Source organism: Patagioenas fasciata, chromosome 3, assembly GCF_037038585.1.
Source record: "Patagioenas fasciata isolate bPatFas1 chromosome 3, bPatFas1.hap1, whole genome shotgun sequence".
Lineage (NCBI taxonomy): Eukaryota > Metazoa > Chordata > Aves > Columbiformes > Columbidae > Patagioenas > Patagioenas fasciata.
Window position 1 is genome coordinate 24926761 of NC_092522.1, and position 15555 is coordinate 24942315.

The 15555-nt window shown below is 44.0% G+C and overlaps 1 long non-coding RNA gene and 1 other non-coding gene across 2 annotated transcripts in view; one reads left to right on the plus strand and one right to left on the minus strand.

Annotated features, from left to right (window-relative positions):
- Positions 1 to 768: 768 nt before the first annotated feature.
- On the minus strand, positions 769 to 841 carry TRNAT-UGU (transfer RNA threonine (anticodon UGU)). The gene has a single exon. It is a non-coding gene; the product is annotated as a tRNA-Thr (tRNA).
- A 142-nt stretch (positions 842 to 983) lies between these two features.
- LOC139827699 (uncharacterized) overlaps positions 984 to 15555 on the plus strand; it is a 155126-nt gene continuing 140554 nt past the window's right edge. Inside the window, exon 1 of the long non-coding RNA XR_011738614.1 lies at positions 984 to 1428. This is a non-coding gene — a long non-coding RNA (uncharacterized lncRNA). The remainder of the gene's footprint in view (positions 1429 to 15555) is intronic.

Consider the following 15555-nt stretch of genomic DNA (forward strand, 5'->3'; position numbering starts at 1 on the left):
CAAGGTTTTAATCTAAAGGAGGGGAGGTTCAGGCTTGACATGAGGAAGAAATGTTTTACAATGAGGGTGGTGAAACACTGGCCCAGGTTGCCCAGAGAGGTGGTAGATGCCCCATCCCTGGAGACATCCCAGGCCAGGCTGGATGGGGCTCTGAGCAACCTGATCTGGGTGAAGATGTCCCTGCTCATTGCAGGGCGGTTGGGCTGGATGAGCTTTGAAGGTCCCTTCTAAACATAACTATTCTGTGACTCCATGATTAATATCTCAGGAGGATGGGACCAGACTCCTTTCAGTGGTGCCCAATGATAGGATGAGAGGCAATAGGCTGGAACAAGCTGCCCAGGGAGGTTGTGGAGTCTCTTTCTCTGGAGACCTTCAAAACCTGCCTCAATATAATACTGTACCTCCTGCTCTGGGTGAACCTGCTTTAGCAGGTGGGTTGGACTTGATGATCTCCAGCGGTCCCTTCCAACCCCAACCAGCCTGTGATTTATTTGCGCTGCAGAGCCAGGGTCTGGCTCAGGCTCCTACCCTTGCCCAAAGTGGGAGGAGGCAAAGCAAATTACATCGTTTTGCAGTTTCCACGTTGTGTTGTCTCCTACCGCCACCCTGCGGGACACAAAGAACAGCACTCTCCTGCTTCCGGCCGGCGGGGAAGGACCAACCCAGCGCGGGTGACCGCCGGCTCCCCCCTACCGCGCCTGCGGAGCGAAGCTTCCCGCTTGCTCAGGGGGAGGGAAAAACAAAAGAATAGGTTGAAAACTACAGAGGCCCCAGCGAGGATCGAACTCGCGACCCCTGGTTTACAAGACCAGTGCTCTAACCACTGAGCTATGGAGCCACCTATCATTTGGCTTTCTCCCGACAGCTCCTGTTCCGCTCCCTGGGCCTCCTCCCTATGGGCCGATAAGCTCCAGGGCACCGGCAGCGCGGCGGCGGCGAAAACAACCCCGTTCACGGCACCACCCAGGCGGGCAGCAGCCGTGCGCTGCCCTCCGCCTGGCCCCGCCTTGGTGCGGGCAGGGGCGAAGCTGTGGAAGCCCCAGCTGGGTGTCCTCAGCGCCGGGCAGGCCGGGAGTGGCACGGCCCGCTTGGGGCTGTCTGGGGGTGCTTGCCCTGTGGCTCTCCCGCTCACAGCCCTGAAATCCGCTCCCGTTTCCTCCACCAGGAAAAGCTCCATGTGGAGGAAATGTGTGAATCCAAATCCCAGCCCCCCGGCTGAGGGTAACCCAGGCCCCTTTCCCGCCTTCACCGAGGGGCGGGCGCACCTGCCGCAAATTTGGAGCAAAACTGCCCTTGTGGTGGAGGTAACTCCAGTGGCGAATTTGGGCTCGTGTGAGGGCTGCTCCAAGAATCGCTGCTGTCTTCTCCACGCTGAGAAAGAGGGAAGAGTCGCCCCCCGTGGGAGGTGATCCGAGATTCTGGGAGGTAAGGCTGTGTACAAAGTGTGGTTTTGTGCAACATAAAAAACCAAAACAATGAACAAACCCCAAAACCAAACAAAAACAATTGAAGTGGGGAGATTATAATCAACTTGGTGTTGCAAATCTTCTCAGGTTTTGAGAAATAACTTGCAGAAAAACGGGTTGAATGATCTTGAAAATAAACCACAAGTCTAGGCTGACCAGGGTATCAACTCGACGGCCAGGCAGGCATTGTGTAGACTCAGTTTTTTCTTTTCATCTTTACGGAGCAAGGAAGTTTGGAATCATGGAAGTTCTTATCTTTTTGTTTGCGTAGAAGAGCCCGTCTGCCACATGCAGCCCTGCTTTATGGAAGTTTAGGTGAAAAGGTGAGCCGTGCAAGAGGAAACTGAGAGACTGCTATTTGGTAACGCCTCTGAGCGGCTGTGCTGCACAGCGGAGTCACGTTCTGCTGGGTGCAAGCCGCAACTCTCTGTGACCAGAAGTCAAGCTCCTTGACATGAGAATAGATAGAAAAAGCTGCATTATGGAGCTAAAGGCCTTTCATCCATCCCACACACCACAAATAAGGAACTCAGTCAACTTCCTTTTTTTTTTGACTTCACCTTCTCTTTAAATGGATATGATATCTGTGGACAAAACTAGATCAGTTCTCATGAACTCTCTCTTGTTGTTTATGCGAAACGCTAAAATTACTTTAAAATATCTACTTTTGACCTCTAATGTGGCAGCTGTTAAATTCATGAAGTTTTGTATTTCTTTGATTGTTGCTTTTTTCCATTCCCTTTGAAGATAGCAGCTCTTTAGAGTTGGGAAAGCTCTTCCAGAGAGGACCCAAGTCTCTGTGATGAGTGTTCTGCTAATGCCTAAGAGAAATGAAATATAGCCAGAGCTTGTTTTATAACCTTAAAGTAGGTAGGAAAAGAATTGGCTTACACTTTTCCTGCTATAAGACAAACCTGCCTTCATCAGTCTAAGGGAGCTGAGCTGCAGGGCGAGACATATTCTGAAACAGTGTTGAAATCAAGTTTTCTGTGATGATGCCGCCTGTCACTGTTGTTTGTTAACTGGGGTGCAAAGTCTGTAACTGCTGTGATTACCCGCCTTCCAGATTCCTTTTGCTGCTTGCTTAGAGCCTGCTTCAGATGTTTAAACTAGGATAACTATAGCTGGAAAATTCCCATCAGAGGACCAAGAGAATTTTTGGGGAGGTGGTGAGAAAAATTATATGGCTAAAGAAGACTCTATGATTATTTCTGCAACTAGACACACAGATTTTGAAAATGAAGCACTTAGGCAGGAAAATGCCCATCTTGTCTTCTGTTTATTGCTGGTGAATACCACTAGATGGAACCTAAGCACTGCGTGAAAGAATGAGCAAAATATTTTAACAGGCTTCAAATGCTGATTGTATTTTTACCATGGTGTTTTTTTTTTTCTTTTAAATCTGTAGGACAATTTGCCTTTACAAATGTGCCAGACGTGTAAAGATCTACATATATATACGCTCTGTAACATTTCTGCTGATTTGCAGTAAGGTTAAACTTGTGTTGTGTGTCCCCCTTGCTAAATCAGGGCTTTCCCAAGCATGAATTCTTTTCATCTGGTTCAGTGAATTAATGTTGATAAAAGCAGAGGGCTAATAGCAGCTGTTTAGTAAAAGCCCTGTGAAGGCAAGCAGGCAGCCCCCTTTGCAAACAGCCTGGCTTGTACAAGGTGTTTGACTTTTTCTTTCACGTAGAAGAGTTTTGTAAGACGGCTGCTCCCAAAGCAGGGAGGAATGCTGAAGGTTATTGGGAGCAGCACGCAGAAAAGTTTCCCCTTCCTGAGGAAAGTTGCTAAGAAGCAACAGGGTTTGAAAGATGCAGCCTAGACCTTCCCCACACCGAGGATGGTCATTGAGCTAGAAAATAGGGTGGCTAGTGTAAGAATAGGTGTAGTCTTGCACACGCACCGAGGCAATTATTAAAAATATGACGTGGTTGTCCCTGATTAGCTCCCTGACTGTCCTTAACAGCCCCGCTGAACAAACATGTGTTTAACTGTGTGTAAAGCTGGCGTCAGTCTGCACATGTCAACAGTGTTGCTGTGAATTTACATGTCTCGTTGTTAAGAGCGATGAGCTAATCCCATGAGTATTCCATATGATCTTATTGCCATATCTTCCATTCAAATGCTAACAGGAGAAGCGAACCAAAGGAATGACTCTTCGGACAGCTGGTTCATGAATTATCCCTAGAAATTCTCTTATATTACAGTATTGTTGTTTTCTAAACTCCTTTGCCTGGCTTGCCATCCGGTTCCCTGCTGAATCCAGTTATACTGGTGTTTTGCAGGGTCCAGTTCTTCGTTGCACAGACCGGCTACCAGCCGTGGGCTGCAGCGGTATGGAATAACTAGCAGTGACAGTTTTCTCTGCAGATGTGGTGTGTCCCCCGAGAGGTTGCGGTGGCTTGCCTGCCTTTGTCCTCTTCACATCTGATTTTCTGCGTCCCAGGGGCAGCCTAGTACACCTGGGATTATCTCAGCAGAAGTACAGATCAGCAATACCGGCATGCTTGCCTTTCCTTCTCAACCTCTGTGAGAAAGGACTTGGAGCACAGCTCCAGTCTTTCTATGAAATGACATATTCTGGAGGTTTTAATTGTTTTACAGGTTCCGCACTGTTGGTTTTGTTTCTTAAAGAAACTCTGTAGTAACCTAAAGGTGTCTGAGTTTATGATATTCATTTTAATTGGCACGTCCTTTGTCTTATACAAATGCAAAGGGTTTTTTTTTTTTTTTTTTTGAGTAAAATGTTATTAAAATCAGGGGAATGCTTCCTGCTGAGTTTGGATGTCTCTTGGAGCTGGTCCTTGGGGTATTTGAGGTATTGAAGTATCTCAACATGTGGTTGAGGCCTGCTTTCTCTTCTGCATGTGAAGCTTTAAGTCCCATTTGATTGAGATATGCCAGAGGAAATGTCCACTTGTTCTGCACTTTTGACCCAATCAATCCTTTAAAAAAATATTATTCTTCAAATTATACAGCAATGATCCACTTGTCCTTGAAACACTGGATGCAAAATATGAGCTAGAACTAGACAAAAAATCAGCAAAAATAACCTGCTGTGATTTTTCCAATAGCAGTCGCCATTTGTGGCAGAGGCTGGAGAAGGTGCTGTGAAGGCTGTTTCCAGGTTTGAGCTTGTGCTCTGCTTGCATCCCTACTCCATCCTAGCATGAGGTACTGGTGTGCACACTTCACCTCCTCTGATACTCTGCTTTCCAGAGGAGAGAAGTTCAAACATGCAACACATATGGTGAACTTTCAAAATTACTCTTATTTTGGACAAACATCAGTATTGCATGCAAAAAAAAGTCTTGCCTTTTTAACAGCATTTTGTGTGGCACTAAAGAGGAGCCAGAGACTAGTGTGTCTATGAAAATGCAGTTATTTTTTTTTTTTCATTCAGAAAGGTGACATAGCACACCAGGGAAATGTAAAGACAATCACATGCCATGCATCTCCATTTGCTCGTAGACCAGCTAGCTCATGTAATGGGTGTTGCGGTGCTCATCACTCATATCTGGGCATCAATACTCTTCTGTGGAGAAGTCATACTCTAGGGTAATGGTTCTGTCTCTGCCACATCATGCTCTCCTGTGTGGAACACAGTACTGTTATGTTTTCTTTTTTCTTGAAGCTAACATGGATTCTATGCACTTTTCTTAATATGGGAGATCCAACCAGAAGAGATGTCTTCGCATGCTTTGTATTTTTCTTCCTGAAATAGGAAAGGAGCAATCTAATTTTGTTTGCTTCAGAGTTATTTCTCCAATCCAGATCAGATTTGAAGCTATTTGTTGCAATAAAGTGTTTCTGATGATGATAATAAAGTAGCTGATAATCCTTAGCATCTTTGGAATATCAAGATGCTACCTGCTCCAAGCTAACCTGGCTGCAAGTGAAAGATATTCTCATGACAGATACATGGTTTGAGAAAGAGCTAGAATATTTAGGTTTTTTGGATTAAAAAGAAGTCATGTCTATTTATGCTACTATCAAAAGGATCTCCTCCTTGTCAAAAACATTTAGGAGGCCTGTGTCTTAGCTTAAGGACATAGCGTTCTTCAAAGTACAAAAGAGGCCTTGGCCAAGCCTGGCTTTTGCCTTGAAGACAGAGATGTTCCTGGAGCCCAGCCGGGTGGGGACGGAGAGAGATCACCCAGCACTTCACCTCTCTGGGAGGACACGAGGACTTTCCCTCCTGGAGCCGCCAGTGGGACCGGCTGTTGTCCAGCGGGTGAGTGCAGAAGGTCCATGTCTCACCATGCTCTGTCCTCTGGCTAGGTGTGCTTGTCATCCCCCGAACCGTGATGAACCTCCCCGGAGCTCCCTGCAGACGTAGCATGGTGCCTCTCAGCCCTGGTCTGCGTGCCACCTGCGCCAGCTGCCCAAAAGAGATGGCACGTTGGAAGCTGTGTGCTGCCATTGCCCGGCTTCTTGTCCTCGTCTGTCCCCCGTAGAAGTCCACACGGTAGGGAAGAGCTGGCCCACTGTCGTGTTTTGACCTGAGCTAGCAATGTAACCATGACAGCTGCTCACTCTCTCAATAGGGGAAAGAATCAAAAGGGAAGGGAGAAACTGAACTGAGATAAACACAGTTTAATAAAATAACAAAACACTAATACACTACTAGTAAATATATATATATATGAAATAGAAATAAAATATACTCAAGGCAATTCTTCATGAACACGCTGAGCAGCCAGTCCTAGGAAACAGCACCTGGTCCCAAAGCCGATCCCAGAGAGAGAGAAGAGGAAAAAGGCAGAAGAGCCCAGAGACCTCTGCAAAACGGCAGAAGGCTGAGCTAAACATCCCGACCGAAATCCCCCAGCTGTGCCCCAGAGCAAGGAAGAGCAAAAAAGTGGAAGAGCAGTGCAAAACCGGGAGGTCCCAACTCGCCTTAAATAATTAGCAGGACACCAATGGGATGGAATACTCTCATTCATCAGTCTGGATGTTGGTCAAGCTCTGGCTCATCTCTGCCCCCCTTCCTCGATGCTTCACACCCGTGGGCAGAGCGCTCAGAATGTCCTTGTCTCTCAGACCAGAGCAATTAAAAACATTAACTCTGCGCTGGGGTGTTATCTGCTTGTTCTCAAACTAAGTCCAAATAATGACTATGCTAGCTGTGGAAAAGAAAGGTTTCTAACTGCATGAAGAAAATTAACCCATTTTCATTCAAACCAGCACACCCACAGCCGTGTGTGTGCTGGTTGGGCCAACCCTAAAAGTGTGGTGTGTCTATGTGTGTACATACGCATGTATGTGTGTTCGTGCTGCCAAGCAGAATTCAGAGGAGCTGTGTTCTCCCTCTCTGGAGATGCTGATGTGAAGGCTTCTGCTCACTTACTCGTTTCCAAAAAGTGCAAAAATGTAGGGCCACTGTCAAGGGTGTTAATCCTCTCCAATTTAGCTGAAACTATTTAGCAGATTTGAAAGATACTTGGGCGTGGGGTTGGCAACCAGTGTGGTTACAAGAACCCTTTTTCAAGGAAAACCAAGCTAAAAATGTACTGATCACATTTTTCAAGCAAGCTCTTAAAATTTTTCGGAAAACAGAAAATTTAGGAACGAGTGTGAGGCAGAGGAACCAGGAGATCAGAGGCCTCATCCTTACTCTGATTTGGACTCTGCTACTTAACCCTGTGCCCTGTTTCCATCCGTGTCCAGCACTTCCCTCCCAGCCTCCCAAAGGGACGGCGGATGTGTTTGTTTGTAGCATGCTCTATAAATACAAAGTCATATTATTATCAGCATAAAAATAGACTGATGATTTCAAGTGGGCTGCAATGGAATAAAAATGTAGCAACAGGATGTCTCAAAACTCCCCCCATCTGAAAAAAAAATAAAATAAACAGGTTCATTTTTATGGTACCATTTTTAAATGCAGGGAACAGAGCATCAGAAGCCTTGTTTTATAATAAATAAACTTTTTATGATGGTTTCTTCCAAGCAGCTGTAAAGCTACAGGTGCTAAGTTCCTTTTGCAACTCAGTGGGAAGCAGGAAAATGGGAACGTGTCCTGGTGTGGCCAGTGCTGCTGTACGTGGGGGCTCTTGGCTCAGCAGTGGCCTGTTTGCAAGGGTATAAATGTTTGGCTGAACTGGGGATGCAGCTACCCAAGTGAGACTTAAATGTGTGGGTCTGCTCTGGGTTTCAATTACTGGGAAAGGCAAAAAAAAAAAAAAGACCTGCACAACCATTGGGCACCTTCTTCAAGTGTTGACATTCCCTTTCCTGTGGAACACAACTGAGTCCCAAAGGCAGACAGTTTCCATGCTAATCAAGGAATAAATTGTTCTGGAGGTCTCTTAAGGTAGATGGAGGAAAGATGCTTGTATAAAAAATAATACATAAGCTGTGGAAAGCAAACTGTTGCTTAAGTGCAGGACATGATAACTGGAGCTAGGTGATTTCTGCCCCTCGCTGGGGAAAAGTAAATGAACTGAAAATATGGTTTTGTTCCCAGCTCTGTTTCTGATTTTGCCATGTGTTTGCTGCTACAGACAGCAGTTGGTGGGCTGAAGTCACAAAAGTGGACATATGTTGTTCTTCTGTGCAGTTAATTCGGAATATCCTGCCCCCATCTTCTTGTGTACCTGGGGTAGTAATTGGCAGAAACCTCTCCTCCCAAAGTCGCTGCTGTAACGCTTTTCTGAACAATATTTTCGGAAGGTTTGAAGGCCGGGTTTTCAGTGATCAGCTCCTCTTCTGACACTGTTCCCATAAGCCTGCCCACTGAGCATGGAGAATCTCACCTCCTTCAGTTTTTAGTGATGTGCTACAGTTTCAGAGTATGCTTTTGGTGATGAAGTATTGTCCAGTTTTTAAAGTCATAAGTAATTGACTGTTTCTAAGTCCGTCCTTTGCTCCTGAAGGACCAAACTGTTTGCAGACCCTTGAACCTGCCTTCTTTTGAGTAAGCTTGAACTCACAGCTCGGCTTTGTGATTGGGTTTGTCTCCTTTGCCACTTTTCCTGCTTTGGACTGGGGCGGGAATACTGCGAGTACAGCCTTCCTCAGGGCACTCTCTGTTTTCTTTGGCTTTCCCAAATGTAACGCATCATGTGGAGCTGAAAATGAGTGGGAAGAGAATGAATGAAAATGTATTGAATCTTGAAGATTCTCATTAAGCTTTGCGCATAGCTTTTGGTTTGAGGCTTGTCTCTTTTTGATTAGCTCCCTCTATAATAGTGCTGATGTATCTACCACTGAGGTCCCATGTAGCTAATGAAGTCTAATGCGGGTGACACCCCGTCCTTCAGACACTGGCATCCAATCTGCGCTCTAACGGCTTTGACAAACCCTCTCAAGCAGAATTGTCAAGCTGAATCTGTGATCAAATGTGCCCAAAAGCTTTAAAAGCACCACTGAGGATGTCAAAACAGGACTGCTGAGGTTAGAATCACATCTGCATGAGGGGATAAGTTGTTCTTGAGTGTAATTCACAACTCAGAACATTAGAGTGTTGTAATCAAACTCCAAGTGAGCCTCTCTGTAGGGCATAAATATCAGCAGCTGCCCTTCATATGTGACAGATCTGTCTCAAAGCTGCTTCTCCTGACCAAAACTTATTTGAAGGATGCCTTAACCTGCAATAGGGTAGAGAAGATACCTTAAGCATCTTAATTAATTTAGGTAATTTATGTATTAATGCTTTTAGTATGTTGGGAAGTGCTTGTCCCAATTTCTTTGCTATTATGTGAGTAAATGTAGATGCGACTCCTTTGTAACCTCCAGCCAGGACTGGTTGAAGGGCAGTGGTTTTATCAAGCGATTTCAGCAATGTGGAGTGGAACTGATTCACCTCCCATGGAAAGACTGGACCAGTATTTCAGAAGTCAGAAGTGATCAGGGTCAGGATGCGGAGGCACTTCTGCCAAATAAATGGTAATCAAATTGGTCTACAAGTTATATTGGTAAATAAAGGACTTACATGTCCAGTGGGTTTGAAAGGAGGTGATGAAGAGGTTTTATGTATGAATCTGAGCCTGTTTAGATCTCAGATCAGCAAAATATTTAAGTGGTATCACTTTCCATGGTATTCAGAAGTGTGCTGAGATGTCTGGCTTGTACCACTCCATAGTCCTTTTCTGTGCCTCCTAAGATGTCCGTCTTTGAGAGGTGTGATGTCCTGCTGCTTTTCAGGAAGCCTCGTTTGTGGTACCGCTTGTTTTTCTTTTTTAAATCTCCACAGTCTTTCCCGTTGAGAATGGGGAGAGGAACAGGGAGTCATTCCATTCACTGGAATACGGGCTTGAAACAGAGTTGGGTCATCTGCTGTGACCCAGAGCATTAAATCCTTTGTGTTAAGACCACATTCCTATCAACAGGGCAATTCAAATACAGATTACATGGAATATATAGATATATATATACCATGTATGGTATTTGTTAGGTCTTATGCTGACTTTATATTTTCTGAGCTATCAAATGTGTCTTACCTTACAAAGCGGGGAATAATGTAGCAGTTTATCTATGAAATGTTCTTAGTCTCCCGGTTAAGACATTACTGGATTGTGTTGTGGGTGTGTTTATGAGGCATTCTTGTTTTCCTGCCAACATTTCCTCTGCACAGTGGAAAAGCTCTATATCAATGTTCCACAAAAATGGCAGAAAGAAAGGTTGAGATGTGTCTTACCTATGGGGCATCCAGCTCTGGTGACCTTTCCACTAGTGCAACGTGAGGCAAAAACTGAAAATTACACCTGTCATTTGCTTAATTGGCTGTTCTTCTGGTGGAAACAATTCTGGCAGTGGGATAAATCTGGCTAGTGGTGGACTGTTGTTTTCCTGTTTAAAAAAAAAAGGAAAAAAAATTAAATTTACATTTAGTTTTACAGTTGAAGCAGAATTGCTTCAAGGTTAAACGTACTAGTGCCCATTAATAAGCAAGCAACAAGAGATTATGGTTGGAAAACTTCCCTTTTGAACAGTTCTGGAAAAAAAAGGTCACATCTTCAAGTAAATTAAAATTGACCCATTCTTATTTATGGTAAACAGGTAAGTACTATATCAAGGAAACAATACTAGAAAGATAAATGCTTTTAAAGACTGACTCAGCTATTGTGGTTTTATTGGACAAGTGAATGAAACTTGTTTGGATTCTTCCCAGAATAAATATATACACTTCTAAAGTTGCCTGGAGAATGGAAAAAGAATCAGCAGTAACGCAGAAGCACCGATTTAACCTCTAGTCCACCAGACAGATACTTTTGCATTAGTGTGGAGTGTATGTGGTCAGTCCTAAACCATTCTTATGCCTCACATTCTTGTTTAACATTTTGAGTCCTTAAACATGTCTATGAAGCAAGAGCAGAGAGACCCCAGTTTTTCTTAGTGTACCAAAGCCAAGAAAGAAAGACAAAGAAGTGTGGGTTTGCTTGTACCCATCCCCTTAGTCATGTCCTTGAGTTCTCTATAAGCAGAATTTTTGGTATATATTATGAGATGTCTGGAAAATAGATGGTAATAAATACACCATTTTGTATGGAAGATGGATAATTCAGTGCCTAAGGATGGGAACTGGAGAATGAATTAATGCAAAGAGACTTTTTCTTCTTTGGTGTTCAGGTCTCCTTTTTCTTTCCCCAGTGAATGTTCCCCAGCAGTCCCAGCCAAGGGATGTTTTTACAAATATCTTCCTGAAAATCTCAGATCTGCTGTCCTTCCTCGTGAGAATTGAGAATAGCAGACCAAAAGGTGGATCATCGCAGCTCATGTTTAAAGCTGCAAGTAGCGAGTCAAGATAATTTCAAGACTAAGTTGTTGTTTCTAGCTGAACCGATGGTCACTTATTCTAAATCACTCTGACATGTTTAGTGAGAAGTAATGGCACCTTGCTGTCTCCTCTGAACTACCGAATTTACAGTGATAATTGTGTGAGATGAATCTAGGTTTAAGCTCACCTCCAGTTACTTCTTCAATTTCATTTTACGCTTGCTTGCTCCGCAATGACCCCCTCTGGACTGCTAGTTTTATAAATCTTTGTCACAGAGGGTCACCGGGTTTGAGGGAAAGGAGAAAAAACTCTGAACAAAAAGAAGTCCAATATGCTTTCTCCACTGAATGCTGTGCCAGAGGTAGATGTGCTTGCTCCAGTCTGATTTAGCTACTGCAGATGCCATTGCTAAATGTGTAAACTAAATACTGTCTGGTAGGGATTTGCTAATTCGTTTGTTTACAGAAGCACTTACAGAAACAATTTGATTCAGCAAGAGCTGATCAATCAAACTTCAGCTGAAGAAACCCCAGAGTGACCCTTTCCACCTGAGCTGCTGGGGGACAGGTTAGAAAATAGTGATAACAGCAGCAGTATTGATAACAGCTGCTGCAATGTGTAGCTATTGTCCTCGGTGGGTCTTTGGGGGAAGCAGGGATGACTGCTTTTTCCACCTCAGTTGGAATACTTCTTTTACAAAGACACCTTTACCAAGAGAAAAAACCAAACCAACCAACTGAAAATTTGCCAGTCTAGTAAATTTGAAGATTATGTAGATGAAAATCCCAAAGCCCTTGGACTTTGACCACAGTGTTGTTTAGATGAATTAACAGAGCCCGAAAACGTTTGTCATCCCTCTCACCTAAGGTTATTCCCTTAAATGCCTTCTTCAGGCCCTTTCTCCCAGTTCCCATTTGAGCATCTCTCCCGTGGTGCAACAGAAGGAAGCTCAAAGCTCACGTTCTCTTTAAACGTTGCTTGGAAAAGGCACATCAGCAAGACCAATTTCTTTCTGTGGGTCAGCGTGTTGTGGACCAGGCTGAATTGGTGTGATGTATATCGTGGTACGTTGCACCCAAATACAGCCTCAGAGGTTGCAACAGTGTTTGCAGGAGTGTGTGTCCTCCCATCTGTATTGAATGCCTTCTCATCAGTTCTACTCATTCTGTGATATCGGCCCTCACCAGTGGAAGGCCAAACCACTTTGTCCTTGAGGAAGCATCTTCCTTAAGTGCTCTGTACGCTTGGATGTAGCTGTCAGACTTCAGAGGATCACCTTATCTGGCAGTGGCTGCCTTGCAGGTCCCTGTAGGTGTGCCCTGGATTCTGGGTGCTCCTGTGACAGGCACAGGTGAAGGCAGCATGAATTATGCCACTTTGTAAATGTGAAATCTCTTAATTAATGCGACAGGTTGAGCTTTGCAAAGCTCATCTGGCTGATCATGAGTTCAACTAGTCCCTGTATTGGAGACAGAGCTACGGTGCCTCCAGTTGATGTGCTTTGTGGAGGATGAGCAATTTACGTAAGTTGCATAGCAGGTCAGAGTAGAAGCAAAGGATATCCAGTTTCTTTCAGCAGCAAATCAGGCAAGTCGTGTACTGTGTTTACACTGGAGTCCAGATCCTGCCTTATTCTATGCAGTTCTATCTATGCCCTTAGGTTGGTACAAAAGTAATTGCAGATTTGGACTGTGAATTTTAAATCATTATTACTAGACTCAAACACATCTTTATTAATCAAAATAAGAACCATTACAATCAACGCATTTTTGCCAATGAGAAGTTTGTTTATTCCTGTAGCATGAAAATCCGTGCTTTGGGATTCGATGAACTCTTGGAAAGCATTTTCTGCATCCTGCTGGTTGTGTAAGTGTTTTCATTATGTTCAGTAGCAGTTCCTGGGCCAAGTGCGTTGGTGATGTAGTGAGTTGTTTCCACTGCTTTATGACCCATTTTGAACTTGAATAAGAACATTGCTCCAATTTACTTTTTGTCTAACATAATTTGCATAGTCTAAAATAAATATAAAATAAACAGCAAGTACTAAGTCAGCAGCAAAAAACATAAAGCAAGAAAAGTGCATTAAAATGATGTATAACATAACGACATTTATGAAAGAATTTATTCCAATATCAAATGGCAAACTTCAGCAATGCAAAAACTGCAATTACTGTTGCACCAACCTAATAGATGATGGTGTGGGCCTATGACAATCTAAGCCAATGATTTTAATTGGCAGTTTGAGCCATGTAATTCAGGGTCTGGACATTCTTTTGAGGTGCTTATGTTTCAAACTTATGTTTAATGCCCTTTCCGTCCCTCATAGCTGCTGCTGGATGGAAAAACCATTTGACTTGTGGGATGTTATTTAATAAAATAATTCTTTATGTCTGAATTTATAAGCTGTGATCAGTACCAATAGAGAAAACTGTCGGTGATGCCATCTGCAAAATCTTCATCAAGTGCTCCCCCCTGGGTTTTCATTTTCGCATCAGAAGCAGGGGGAAAAAAGTGACACCTTTTCAGAGCTCTAATCTGCAATTGTCCAGTGGAATTATGAGATTTGAATTACACACTGGGACTGAAAATGGCCTTGTTGTGCAGGAAAAGATGTAATCTGAAACTGCCAGGGTTGGAATATATAAAACTGCACGTATGATAATTTGTGCAAAGTTGCTATCAAAATGAAACTAAGGGAGATGTGTTTGTCAGCCAAAACGTCACACCTTGCAGATTTAGAGAAGGATGAAGTGATTTGTCGACCTCCATACCACTCACAGGGGCCAAATAAATCTTTTCCCTGTATAATCCCACCTGCCTTTCTCTGACACTCCGGCCAGGGCCAGGCAGCTGATAATGTATAGCGTCACTAATCCGCTGGGTCACACGTGGTATGAAGCTCAGCATTTTGCAGGTTGCTATCTGTCTTTGGAAGAAAGACCATGGCACAATGCATGAAAACTTTATTTACCTGTTGCTATTCATCTTCATCATCACACTGACTTTCATCAGTAGTTCTGCTGAATAATGGCAGCAAGAAAAGATTATGGAAGTGTATCAGGGGACCCTATTTCAAAATTACCAGTTACGTTACCTAATAGATACATCCTTCGGGTCATGCAGGCTGTTTATCAAAGCATCTGTAGACAAGAATTTCTTTGAAGCAGCTGCCTAAGGAAGGTGTTGTTCAGGAGCTTGGGGAGAGAGGGAGTATAGCAGGTTGTGAGTGGACCTGGAGCCCTGTGTAGGTTTGTTTTTTTGGCAGATGTTACATGCAGGATGGGAGGTGAGAATGTGGAGCATAGGAATGTGTTGGGAGGTGAGAATGTGGAGCATAGGGAGGTTGTCAGCAATGTGTAAGATGGGTCATGTGAGAAGATTACAAGTATGTATTGGAGAAATTGGAGAATTTCTCTCAAGCTCTGCCAAGCTTTGTGCAACTGTCTATGTAACACTAAAGAAAGTTCTATTATCTGTTGAATTCATTTGCAAATAATCTGTGTAAAAACTCTATAAATATAATAGTGCTTGACAGCTCTAAAGAATGGAGCCACTTGCGTGTATAACGTCAGAGCAGATCACTTCTCACCCCCTTAAACCTGCCATCCTGGTACAACGGTGATTGAGGGAGAAGCATGGGAACACCTCCTGGTGGGAACAGCAATGCTTCCACCGGTACGGCTCCTGCAGGTCTTGTGGCTGTTCTCGCATCTGCCAGCTTGAGCAAAGCATTGTGGTTGAATTCGTGGTGTAGGAACCGGAAGGGAGCTCATACTATATCCCATCTTTGAGTGAGACAGCCGGTAAGTCGGTTTGAGCGGGCGAGATTTCCAGCTGTTGACGGATTGATGTGGGCTCCTGTGCAGGGCGAGGAGACGTGCAGTGCCCCCCTACGTGCTCCTGTTACATCCCTCTGCACTTGCCTCGCGTGCAGCAGCAACACCCCAGACACTGGAAGCTGTGTCGTATCCTCCCAGCATTCTGAGAGGCATATAAAACATTATATTTAAGGCAGTAAGGCATGTGATCTTTTTAGTTTTGATCTGCCACAAACCCCTGGTTTTAAAGGCACCCTTGACTAGCATTTTTTTCAGGCTTGGCGATCCTGTTTTGTTAAAGATGCACTTACTGAACCGAGTTCTGACCTTCTGGGACATTAGGTGGATGAGGTCTTCCACCCTGAAATACCTTCCACAGCCTGTTCGCTCTTCAGTTGTACTCTAGCATCAGATTCCGCACTGTATCCTTACAGGCACAATTTCCATTTATTATACATAATCAGATAGATAGTAGGAGGTTTTCACTTGCTTTTAGGTATGCTGTCAAGTGTCAACCATTTAACCAGGAATAGCTACATCA